Here is a 12,683-nt window from a genome sequence, read left to right as displayed (position 1 = left end):
TGTCAGACTTGTCTAGTGTTCTGCTTGCTGGTTCTTGCCATGACGAAGACGCTCTTTTGTCTGCAACAAAATAGGTCAAAGTTGTCCCTGGGCAGACACTGATCTGTGGTCAGGTTTGTATTTTCCTCCCTAATTTTTCCATTAGGAATTGAGGAGGGTAAAATTATCCTAGTTCTGTGTCTAAGGGACAGTTTTTGGAGCTGTATTTCTGTTTATGAACAATGTGGCAGTTGTGATTCCAGTAACATCTGTTTCTGTGGTTAATAAATGAAATAAATAAATTTTACATTATTTAGCAGACGCTCTTATCCAGAGCGAGTTACAGTTAGTGAATGCATACATGGTTTTTTTCATACTGGCGCCCCGTGGGAAACGAACCCACATCCCTGCTGGCCGGCTGCAACAGAGCCTGGACTCGAACCAGGATCTCTAGTGGCACAGCTAGCACTGCGATGCAGTGCCTTAGACCACTGCACCACTTTAACTTTGTTGCAGTTGAGCTCAGTTTTATCTCTAATTTTTTTACATTTACATTTTTAGTCATTTAGCAGACGCTCTTATCCAGAGCGACTTACAGTTAGTGAGTGCATACATTTTCATACTGGCCCCCCGTGGGAAACGAACCCACATCCCTGGCGTTGCAAGCTCCATGCTCTACCAACTGAGCTACAGGGGACTGTAGCTCAGTGGTTAGCTGTGGTTAGCTGTGCTATAGGCCCTGGCCCCTGAGGCATTAGACCACCCTTCTCTCTGGCTTTTGGCTATGAATGAAAAAGTTATAATCCTCAAACAAGGCCTGAATTCCTCCAGATAGGCTCTTCATCCTAAATCCACTCATTTCTCTCTCCCCCCTCTGTATTTTGAGATAGATGGAGTGATAGATCAAAATCTTTTTCATGTGCGTCGGTTTCCCCCTCCTACGGTGGACACTATGGGGCTAAGGATTTCTTTCCCCTTATCTTATGTATTTGAGTTACACTGGCAATGGGTTTAAACCCTAACCCACCGGCAATGGGTTTAAACCCTAACCCACTGCCCATGGGTTTAAACCCTAACCCACCGGCAATGGGTTTAAACCCTAACCCACTGGCAATGGGTTTAAACCCTAACCCACCGGCAATGGGTTTAAACCCTAACCCACTGGCAATGGGTTTAAACCCTAACCCACTGGCCATGGGTTTAAACCCTAACCCACTGGCAATGGGTTTAAACCCTAACCCACTGGCAATGGGTTTAAACCCTAACCCACCGGCAATGGGTTTAAACCCTAACCCACCGGCAATGGGTTTAAACCCTAACCCACCGGCAATGGGTTTAAACCCTAACCCACCGGCAATGGGTTTAAACCCTAACCCACTGGCAATGGGTTTAAACCCTAACCCACTGGCCATGGGTTTAAATCCTAACCCACTGGCAATGGGTTTAAACCCTAACCCACTGGCAATGGGTTTAAACAACTTTCTTTCTATTTTCTTTCTTTTATCTATAGCGTTTGTCTATATAGCATATGTATATGCTGGTATGGTGGTTTTGTAGCATCTATAGCAAGAACACTTTTCTTTACAGTAGGGTGCCTAGCCACATAATGAAACATTGATCACTGATGTCTAGAACATGAATGTGAATGTAAACTGATGTCTAGAACATGAATGTGAATGTAAACTGATGTCTAGAACATAAATGTGAATGTAAACTGATGTCTAGAACATGAATGTGAATGTAAACTGATATCTAGAACATGAATGTGAATGTAAACTGATGTCTAGAACATAAATGTGAATGTAAACTGATGTCTAGAACATGAATGTGAATGTAAACTGATGTCTAGAACATGAATGTGAATGTAAACTGATGTCCTATATGGGGGCTATTGTGTGCCATGTCAATCACTGACAGTGTTATTTTACTAAAGGGCCCGTCTCCTGCTAGTTCACACTATCCCCCTCTGCAAAGGCTGACTCCAAAACAGTTTATTCAGAGTATTTCACCCTCACAATGGCTTTGGAGGCATTTACATCTCAGAGAGGTTTCTTCTGCATCTCAGTTATGCTTTCCGTATATATTCTCTCAAAGCAGAAATAGCCTCTACATATTTTCACGCATCAGCAACCACTTTCAAGCCACCACCTCTATCTAACCAGGAAGAGAGGATGAGTGTTCTACATGGAACCCAAAATAGTTATCCTATGGGGACAGCCAAAGAACCCTTTTGAAACCCTTTTTTCTAAGAGTGTACATATTGCTTATGGGCAGATTCCTCCCAAGATATGTTGTGTGTTCTTGTAACAGGTACAGCGTTAGAAGAAGTGCTGTTCTCACTGCAGACATTTTTTTTATGTGGATTTCTGATCCAGTCACTCCTGAGTCATGTTGGCAACAATGATATTGTCATTGTTTCCGGTTAAATCTAAAGAACAACATCCATGGGTTGAATACCACCTAGGGTCCCCATTTATCCTGCCTTACCAGGGTCTCCCTGTGAGGAGGACAAATTAACCTTTTACTGCAGTGGGCCAAATCAGGGTCACACAGAGTGTTTCTTGGTAGTCTTAAACAAATCTACTTTGAAACAAAAGTATACACCTCACGCACATGGTTATGGGCTTAAAAAAAGAAGACACCTGTACCATGTCAGATATAGAGTTGAAATATATTCCATTTTGAGTTTGCATCCCAATATCGCACTTTATATACAGTACCAGTCAAAAGTTTGGACACACTTACTCATTCAAGGGTTTTTCTTTATTTTTACTATTTTCTACATTGTAGAATAATAGTGAAGACATCAAAACTATGAAATAACACATATGGAATCATGTAGTAACCAAAAAAGTAGCCACCCTTTGCCTTTATGACAGCTTTGCACACTCTTGGCATTCTCTCAACCAGATTCACCTGGAATGCTTTTCCAACAGTCTTGAAGGAGTTCGCACATATGCTGAGCACTTGTTGGCTGCTTGTCCTTCACTCTGCGGTCCAACTCATCCCAAACCATCTCAATTGGGTTGAGGTTGGGTGATTGTGGAGGCCAGGTCATCTGATGCAGCACTCCGTCACTCTCCTTCTTGGTCAAATAGCCCTTACACAGCCTGGAGGTGTGTTGGGTCATTGTGCTGTTGAAAAACAAATGATAGTCCCACTAAGCCCAAACCAGGTGGGATGGCATATCGCTGCAGAATGCTGTGGTAGCCATGCTGGTTAAGTGTGCTTTGAATTCTAAATCAATCACAGAGAGTGTCACCAGCAAAGCACCCCCACACCATCACACCTCCTCCTCCATGCTTCACGGTGGGAACCACACATGCAGAGATAATCTGTTCACCTACTCTGTGTCTCACAAAGACATGGCGGTTAGAACCAAAAATCTCAAATTTGGACTCACTTTACCAAAGGACTGATTTCCACCGGTCTAATATCCATTGCTCGTGTTTCTTGGCCCAAGCAAGTCTCTTCTTATTATTGCTGTCCTTTAGTAGTGGTTTCTTTGCAGCAATTCGACCATGAAGGCCTGATTCACGCAGTCTCCTTTGAACAGTTGATGTTGAGATGTGTCTGTTACTTGAACTCTGTGAAGCATTTATTTGGGCTGCAATTTCTGAGGCTGGTAACTCTAATGAACTTATCCTCTGCAGCAGAGGTAACTCTGGGTCTTCCTTTCCTGTTGCGGTCCCCATGAGAGCCAGTTTCATCATAGCGTTTGATGGTTTTTGCGACTGCACTAGAAGAAACTTTCTATGTTCTTGAAATGTTCCGGATTGACTGACCTTCATGTCTTAAAGTAATGATGGCCTGTTGTTTGTCTTTGCTTATTTGAGCTGTTCTTGCCAAAATATGGACTTGGTATTTTACCAAATAGGGCTATCTTCTGTATACCACCCCTACCATGTCACAACACAACTGATTGGCTCAAATGCATTAAGAAGGAAATAAATTCCACAATTTTACTTTTAACAAGGCATACCCGTTAATTGAAATGCATTCCAGGTGACTACCTCATGAAGCTGATTGAGAGAATGCCAAGAGTGTGCAAAGCTGTCATCAAGGCAAAGGGTGGCTACTTTGAATAATTAAAAATATGTTTATTTGTTTAACACTATTTTGGTTACTACATGATTCCATATGTGTTATTTCATAGTTTTAATGTCTTCACTATTATTCTACAATGTAGAAAATAGTAAAAATAAAGACAAACCCTTGAATGAGTAGGTGTGTCCAAACTTTTGACTGGTACTGTACATCACAGAAGACTGAAATATATAAAAAACCATTTACAAAGAAACACAGGGTTTTCTGCAGTTAAAAAACTAATGATATTATTTAATTATGAAATTATGAAAAATATTTATAACGTTCCACCCATGAGGCCACTAGAGGGCAATTTGGTCATTTGACTGCAGAAAGGGGCTACAAGAAGTGCTGTTCTCACTGCAGACATATTTTTGTGGATTTCTGAACTAGTCATTCCTGAGTCATGTTGGCAAAAGTTATATTTGTCATTGATTTTACTGTTAAATCTGAAGAACAGCCTCCATGAGTTGAATACCATAGTGATCTTACTGCTTCACAGTCCTGCCAGGTCTGCTGGTCTGGACATTGGAGAGATATAAAGCCTATTAGCAGTGATGTCTGTGTGGTTAACTGACCAGAATACATTAGCCAGTTGAACACCCCAGTGCTTGTACCTGCCTCAGGCCATGCCTAGTAGCATCCTACTGCTAAACCACTAACCATAGGGAGACACTGGGGGGGGGGGGGGGGGGGGGGATCTGTCCTGCACTGTGCAATAATACACTCTGAGAGAGAAAATGTAGGTCACTATTAAAAATCCAAATGTTTTCTTCTCAATGAATTAACAGGGTCTAAGTAGATTTGCTGTGCTACTAAAGTATTGTCCCCCTTTCCACTGCAGCACAGGGGCAATGTGATTTCTGATTTCTCTGCAGTGCAGGTTGGAGGATCTATTAGTGGGAGCTCCCTAATGGAGCCAGGTCAGAATCCTGCCTTGTGCATACAGATTGAGATATGGGAGGTTGTGTCCCCTGCAGTCTGGCCAACCTCTGGTCAAATAGAATCACTCCTCCCTGTGGACCGCCCTCCTATTAGACAAACGGACAAACTCTGGGTCTGTGTTTGACCTCATACACACCAGCCCACTGTCTGTAATGGATAGAGCTTTTTGGGGGGGGATGTATGTGTGTGTGTGTGTGTGTGTGTGCACGTGCACGTGCATAACTACACAGGTACAAAATGAGAAGCAGATTAAACATCGAGGCTATTGGTTGGCGAGTTGGCTTCTCCATTTACTGTGTGATGCATATTCATCTAATGTGGAAAAACCCATCACGTTGACCAGGTACCCTGCTATATAAAATGTGGGTAACGATTAATTAGAATTAGTTTAATTTCTACACAGTCCCAGGATATCAGTTGAAGTACGCAAACATGTAATGAATGTAATTGTTACAATCTCTATCTTGTAATGAAACGGAACATCAAGGGTTTGAAAACAATAATTATTTTGGGAAAGAAGGGGTCTATTTACACCAGACAGTCAAACAGGATGGGCTTGTGTATTCAGCCTATTCTCCCTAGTTCCCCCAAGTGCTGTTGTCCAATCCAGTGATTACATTTCAAGTGTCCTATTTAAGTGTCCTGACTTCATATTAGCTCGGGTAACCCAAACGTTCCCGTGTATCAAGTATTACAAGGTAGGATTTGGCCCATCAAGCGTCATTTTAATCCTTTCCAATTATCTTCAATTGTCTGGATAACCATTAACACTAGAGTAATTATAAACTATGCCATCTCCTTGGTTACCAACCATAATCAAAACCTTCCATGGCTGTTTGGTTGAAAATTCATCGTCAGAAAAATGAATATTGTGGTAATAAGAGAGGTAAGGATGTCTGTGTTTATAAAGTATCTGAAGATGCCTTCTGATCCTCAACTAAAATTATTAAGTGGCACGGGCGGACTGCATATAGGACAATTCTGGCAAATGCCAGATGGGTTAGTCCATCTTTAGCCCAGTGGGCCTGTATAAATATATATATATTTTTAAATGGTATCATTATTTGGCTAGTAATGGGGGCCTCAAGGGACAAAATGGGCCGGTGTTAGAAATGCACAGGACGATTTCTGATCCCAGTCCGTCCCTGTTTTTATTTTACTAAGCAAGTCAGTTAAGAACAAATTCTTATTTACAATGATGGCCTACACCGGCCAAACCCGGACGACGCTGTGCCAATTGTGCGCCACCCTATGGGTCTCCCAATCACGGCCAGTTGTGGTTGTGATACAGCCTGGAATCGAACCAGGGGGTCTGTAGTGACGTCTCAAGCACTGAGATGCAGTGCCTTAGACCACTGCGCCACGCAGAGGATTAACTTGGTTGTCTTCACAGTTCTAGAATTTCTACAATGATCTGTACACATTGAGATTGGGGTTTGTCCTCAGGGCGAGGTAATACTTTTTAATTGTTGAAATCTCTAGGGATGCACAGTTGCTTGCTGAGCCAATTTAAATCCCAGTGGGCAATTACACAGAAAAGACACTGTAATGCTTGTAGGGGTTTGGTAACTTAAACATTGAGAACATTGAGAAGCAAGACTGGTTCTAATGTCTTGACTTACCTTGATCAAGCTCCTCATATTCATCACCCCAGACTTTCATCTTGTTTCATGTCTCAGAACATCGATTTGGATAGAGGCTGGGGTTGTTAACGTTCAGCTCTCCCTCCCTATCTGCTATAGATTAAATCATAGTATTTTCCCACATGGAGGAGGGACACTACAGTGGCCTGGGTGCAGGGGATTCTGGGCTGGCCATGATAAGGGCTTAGGGGCTTTGAAGGCAGCTCTACACTGAGATCAAGGTGGGCCACACAGACCACAACAGAAGTTTTCAGACCCCTAGAAATCCCTATAGAGTTTTACTCCTGAGATAAGCTATCGTCCTTACCAGAATGGCATGGCATGGCACTTGAAGGGTCACACAAGCCTAGAAAATAGCTGTCATGAAAAAGTTGTGGTTGATAACTGATTATTGTATAATGGATTAGGTTAAATCAATTTTGAATGGAACGGTCTGTTTGGAATATCAGCAACGTCCCCAATCTTCAGCCTTCAACATCAAGACTTTTGCTTTCCCCAACCCCCCCACCCACACACACGCTTTTACCATTCATGATGTTGTAGGCTGTAAGGGGTTTGATGCTAACAAGAGCCTGTCCTTCTGGGAAGGCCCTGCCTGCCACTCTTCATCCACACCATTATCATAAATTTGACATTTCACAGATAATATTGATTACTTTATCTTAGCATTTCAGCCTGCATGACAGGCCGGTGCAGAGAGCAGAGTTTATATTGATCTCTAGCCTATTAAACCCTCTTGTGAGTATAATCGTTGTTATAAGACCTTTTACTGGCTATAGAATCAATGGTTCACATTTCCAGACAGGACAGAAGAGATGTCATATTTGAGAAGAGGCAGTTTTCATCTATATGCCCTCCCCCAATGTGCAATAGGCATTTTCTATCAATATCCTGGAAGAGCGACTGCACATATAGGGAGCTGAAATCAGATGTATATAATGCTATTTAGTTCTTCTGTGAAATGTTTAGTTCAGGACACAATGTGTTTACTTGCACGCCAACACTGAAAAACATTGGCTTGTGTGCGTGTTTCATTAATGCCAATCGTATCCTGAGGGTTTGGTTTGGAAATGTCACGCAAACTATTATATAACAGGTCAAATCACACACTCCAGCAATTTGTTCATACCGTCCATAACGCGAGTCTTATTTAATCTTTCTTGGCTCAGATGGTAGCGCATGGCACTTGTAACGCCAGGGTAATGGATTCGATTCCCGGGACCACCCATATGTAAAATGTATGCACGCATGACTGTAAGTCGCTTTGGATAAAAAGTGTCTGATAAATGGCATATATTGTCAAACCGTTGTCGGTTTTATAATATATGCCATTTACCAGACGCTTTTAAACAATAACATTGTTATTTGATTGAAATTATGGTTCATGATAAATCCATGTGTAATAACAGAGCACGTAGCAATAGTCAATCTTCAACTCAATCTCTACTGAGGAGAATGACCCTTTCCTCGTATTGTTGTTGCCGGAGAAATCACACTTCGTAGAAAAATAGGCTATAACATTCACTTTACTGGAGAGGAAACAGTGTAGGAGAAATGTTATTTATTTGTGAATTTATGTTGGGAATAGTTAACATTTTACATTAGGTCTGGTTATGTATCCTCTGACCATATGATGACAAATATTTGAATCACATCTGTTACACTAGTCCATAATCAATCAATGATTGTCAGACAAATCTGTGGACAAGAAAAATGTGAAACTATTTAGTAGGCTACTATTTAACAACATATTTCCCGTTATCGTGTTTGATGATTTATGACGATATTTCAGCAACTAAAATAAAGTCAGAAATCCTTATAAATTGCCATCATAAATAATGTTTCATTTAAATGTGTAATAAACGGCCTGAATTTTATTTTGCATGGAAAAATCTGACATTGTAAGCCCCCGACCAAATAAAATGACGAACACATTTACAAACGTTAGATTATTTAGCAGTATACGTTATTAATTCAAATGCAATAGTACCACAGTCCAGGTGTGACAAGACAATAAATAGCCCTACATAAAACATCTCCCATAAATTATTTGATAAAAAATCAATCTGTATACGTTCAGGCATATATGTTCCATATACATTATCCAGTGTCAACATACAACAACATAGTTATCGAAAAAAGTTAGTTATCAAATTAATATACTCACAATTCAAAGCAAGACCAAATAGTTGAAGACATCCATGTTCTTCAGAAGTCGACGATATTGTGATATTGTCTAACTCTTTATTCTGTTTAAATTAAATACATCTTAAATGTTGTGTTGTCTCTTTTTTTCGTCTGGCAATGCAGACATGTAGGCCTATAAACATGATCAAGTGCTCTTATGAAGAGGTAGGTACAAAAACAGTGAAAAACAAATGGAGAGAAAATGCATAATGCGTGATATAGGGAACTAAAAAATGGCCATATTAACCTCGCCTAACCTCGCATATCTGACATGGCACCTAAAAGGGCAAAGTATCGAGGAAAAGCTTGTCTATTATCGCAGGTGGCGGGACCAAGTCTTCCAGTTTCAAGTAGAATATCCTCTGCAGACCTTGTGTACAAAGCGTGCGAAGTTCAGGCAGCTTTCCCAAGAGTTTTGACAAGTGATTTGGTCGACTGACACTTCCATCGTTAAAAGTCACTTTGTCTTTCAAACAGTTCACCATCTTGTTCTGAAGTTCCTCTACTTTCCTGGGCTCCTTCAGCCCATGTCTCTCTGTAACAATGACAGGGTGCAATTCGTTTCAAAACGTAACCCAATGGCATTAGGCGCATACATTCAGAACATATGGTTTTATTAACCTACCTGTTACTGTGGCAAGGGCGCATATGCAGGAGAATGTTGCAACGTCTATATTCATGCTTTGAAGGTTTGCAGAGAACTCCACTATGGTGTCAATCCACTCTCCAAAGCCGCGCCTACACTGAAGCCTATGCAAAACCAATCCGTTGCAGAAAATGAGCTTCCCTTCCTCAGGGTTGGACCTGTAATATGATAGCATCGCATGATTAGGATTCGGATACCGACTTGGCAATAAGATCAAATGGATACGCGTGTAATTGTTGTGCGTAAAATGACAATTTATGTTGGTGCACTTTTTGATATGCTATTGTATAAGATACCTGTAAGCCAAACGCAGAACGAAGAGTTCCAGGAAGGCTGATTCGAAAAGGAGATCTTGGTCCGGTCTCGGCAGATCGGTAAAACCTGGGATCTTTTGCGCCCAATCGCGGATAATCTCCATGGAGACGGTCAGGACGTCGTAGAACTGCTGTACGTGTTGCGTGTCATCTCCGGTGATTTGGCTGTCATGATTATTCTGGAACTAGAAGGTGATGTTAAGTTGAACTCAATGCTCAACAGTGTATTTTATGACTTATTTTATTAATGAACTAGTGCGTAAAGTGATGGGGATTGCATGACCGAGGCTCGTACTTACTCGGGAGTAGTCCAGTCGAGACAAGGACGGGTTGGAGTCCACATGGGCCCTCACTAGCGCGCTAAGGATGCTGACAGGTGGCAAAGGGTCTTGAATTTTATGTTTGGAGGGTAACCGGCCCCGTCGACCCTTTAAACTGGCAGTCCTGACGACTGAATAATGAAGAATATAAATTAAGTTGTTTTGTTTAATAATTACTATTATGCTTTGAAAAACATATCGTACTACACGCTTTCTGCTTAAAAATAATGTGCAAATACATTTAAAGGAGATGCGTAAAGTTGTGCGTTATAAGAAGTAAAACAAACCTTACCTTCTTTCACCATTCCCATTACAAGGCACTTTTGGAAACGGCAGTATTGGCACCTGTTTCTCCGGCGTTTGTCAACTGCACAGTTTTTCCCAGCTAAACACACATACTTGGCATTTTTCTGGACAGTGCGCTGCGAAGAAACACAGAGGAGGACACATTAATTGCCATTTGATGCGTTGCCACCTGAAGCTTTGATACATTGAACAAAGATGGCCATTAAAATACTTTTGCCACGGATATTGACAATGGGAAATGAATAGCCATGGCGTTGCAGTCTGCCCCATTCTCTCCCAGCTGCGTAATGCATCATAGCAGCGGACGAGGCAGACAGTGGGTAAATATAGTTCCGTGGCCACTCATAATATGAAGTTCCCTGGGGACCCTCTACCCTCTCCCAGTCCTCTATTGGCAAGGCAAGGAGATGAAGGTTCTTGATTTTGAAGGGATTTTAATTAGTTGCCATGACGAAGAGGTTTCCAGATTAAGCATTGTATCAGGAGCCAACAAACAACCCAATGAATCAGTAGCCTAAATATTACAATACATTTATAAGGCATGTTAGTTGACCGTTAGTTCTAAATGTATAACAATCCCCGCAGATATTTCATGAAACACACCTTGAAGAATCCCTTACAGCCCTCGCAGGTGCGCACGCCGTAGTGCTGACAGGCGGCACTGTCCCCACACACGGCGCATAAAGCATCCGTGTTGGTGGGTGATCCTTGGCTAGGAGGTGACGGTGCTTGGTTATCCATATAGTGATGTCCGTGACCGAGCTGGAACGAATAGGGGGAACCCACCCTGTGCTGTTTCCTTAGGGCGCTGGAACCAAAGATGCTCTGGCTCTCCAAGCCATGATACCTGCCTGAGGTATCCGGGTTCACAGACACCTGGAGGGACCCATCAAATCTCATCTGGCACGTCGACAAAGGACTACCGTTTTGGGGATGCTTGAAAGAAAACAAGGAGAATCTGGATATGGCATTTTTCCGCTGGTCCATCCTGTGCGCCACCGCCAAGTAGTCCTGGTGAAAACTGTACAGAGATCCAGAATCATCCCACGAGTGGCTGGGTGGACTCTGGAAGGTCTGTGTGTGTGGAGAGGGGGGTTTGTAGTAAACAGACCCAGGGGGAGTGACCATCTCATCGGACTGATGCGGCTGGTGGTGGTGACTCTGCTGGTGGTACATGGGGATGTCCTCAACTTTGATGCATGACTGCTCCCCCGGATGGGGCATTTGGAATAGACAAGGGGGCTTGACGTCATAGCTGGAATTGTTACAGTAGCTGTCCACGAAAGCACCGACATTTGGAAGATTGGTGGTATTGGCTGATGTGATTTCTGTGTTGGTCAGGTCCATGCTAAACTTGACAAACTCGGGCGTTAGGAAGTCACAGTTGTGGCTGTGGTGCTCTCCAGCGGCGTGGAAGCTGCTTGCGCTCTGCTGCGAAGCGGGACTGGCTCCTTGAGGTGACGATCCGTACTGAGCCTGGACGCACGGCATAGCTGCTACAATGAGAGAGGGAGACATATGCTTATATCAATCGATCTCCTCGTCAAGCCAAATCCCATCCAATGCAGATGCATCGCATGAAAATTAGAATGCTTGCGTAAAAGCGCACGAGACGTATATGATTAACCTATACCGTCACCACTCTCTAGAACAAGTGCCAACAGCAAAAGCATTGCATATAATAGGCGCAACGTCTCCAACATTATTTGTAGTCTTACCTTCAGTTGTATGACTCTTTTCAAAGACAAAATGTCTGAATCACTTTCTGGAGTTATGATAATATCCACTCGATTTTGCTCCCTGCTAAAAAAATAATCGAACAAATCTGTCACAAAATTACAAACCTGTAAAGATATTAATTTATAAGCAGGTCATTACTTTCTGATAACATTAATGTTAGAATGTATATTTCGTTTTCAACAGTATAAGACAATTAAACCAATACCTTAAAGTGTCACCCGGTGCACCATTAGAGGATTACATATTCTCCGCTGTATCCATATCCAATTGCAAATGCAGTATTGTGAAGAGAACGGGGCAGATGGCCATGCACCTCTCCAACTGGCTACTAGACTGGCCGCGGGTGACACAGACAATGTGCCTTTGTTTATGTGGCTCGGAGTCGGAATACCGCTGCCCACGTGCCAATGACACTGAACGTCATCGAGCATTACGCGCACCAATCCCTTCCAAGGATGGATGTTTCAGATACAACTGTAAACGCATGATAGAGTACAGAATATAATACAATATAATG

The 12,683-nt window shown here is 42.3% G+C and overlaps 1 pseudogene across 1 annotated transcript; it reads right to left on the bottom strand.

Annotated features, from left to right (window-relative positions):
* Nucleotides 1–8,506: 8,506 nt before the first annotated feature.
* On the bottom strand, nucleotides 8,507–12,597 carry LOC311109722 (nuclear receptor subfamily 4 group A member 2-like; annotated as a pseudogene). The gene is made up of 8 exons: nucleotides 12,394–12,597; nucleotides 12,145–12,229; nucleotides 11,030–11,922; nucleotides 10,413–10,542; nucleotides 10,100–10,251; nucleotides 9,783–9,985; nucleotides 9,466–9,644; nucleotides 8,507–9,375 (listed from the first exon to the last, which is right to left on the bottom strand). The product of its transcript is annotated as a nuclear receptor subfamily 4 group A member 2-like (transcript).
* Nucleotides 12,598–12,683: the final 86 nt, after the last annotated feature.

The sequence above is a fragment of the Coregonus lavaretus genome, assembly GCF_964263955.1.
Source record: "Coregonus lavaretus genome assembly, chromosome: 35".
Taxonomy (NCBI): Eukaryota; Metazoa; Chordata; class Actinopteri; order Salmoniformes; family Salmonidae; genus Coregonus; species Coregonus lavaretus.
This window is presented reverse-complemented; position numbering and strand designations above follow the sequence as displayed.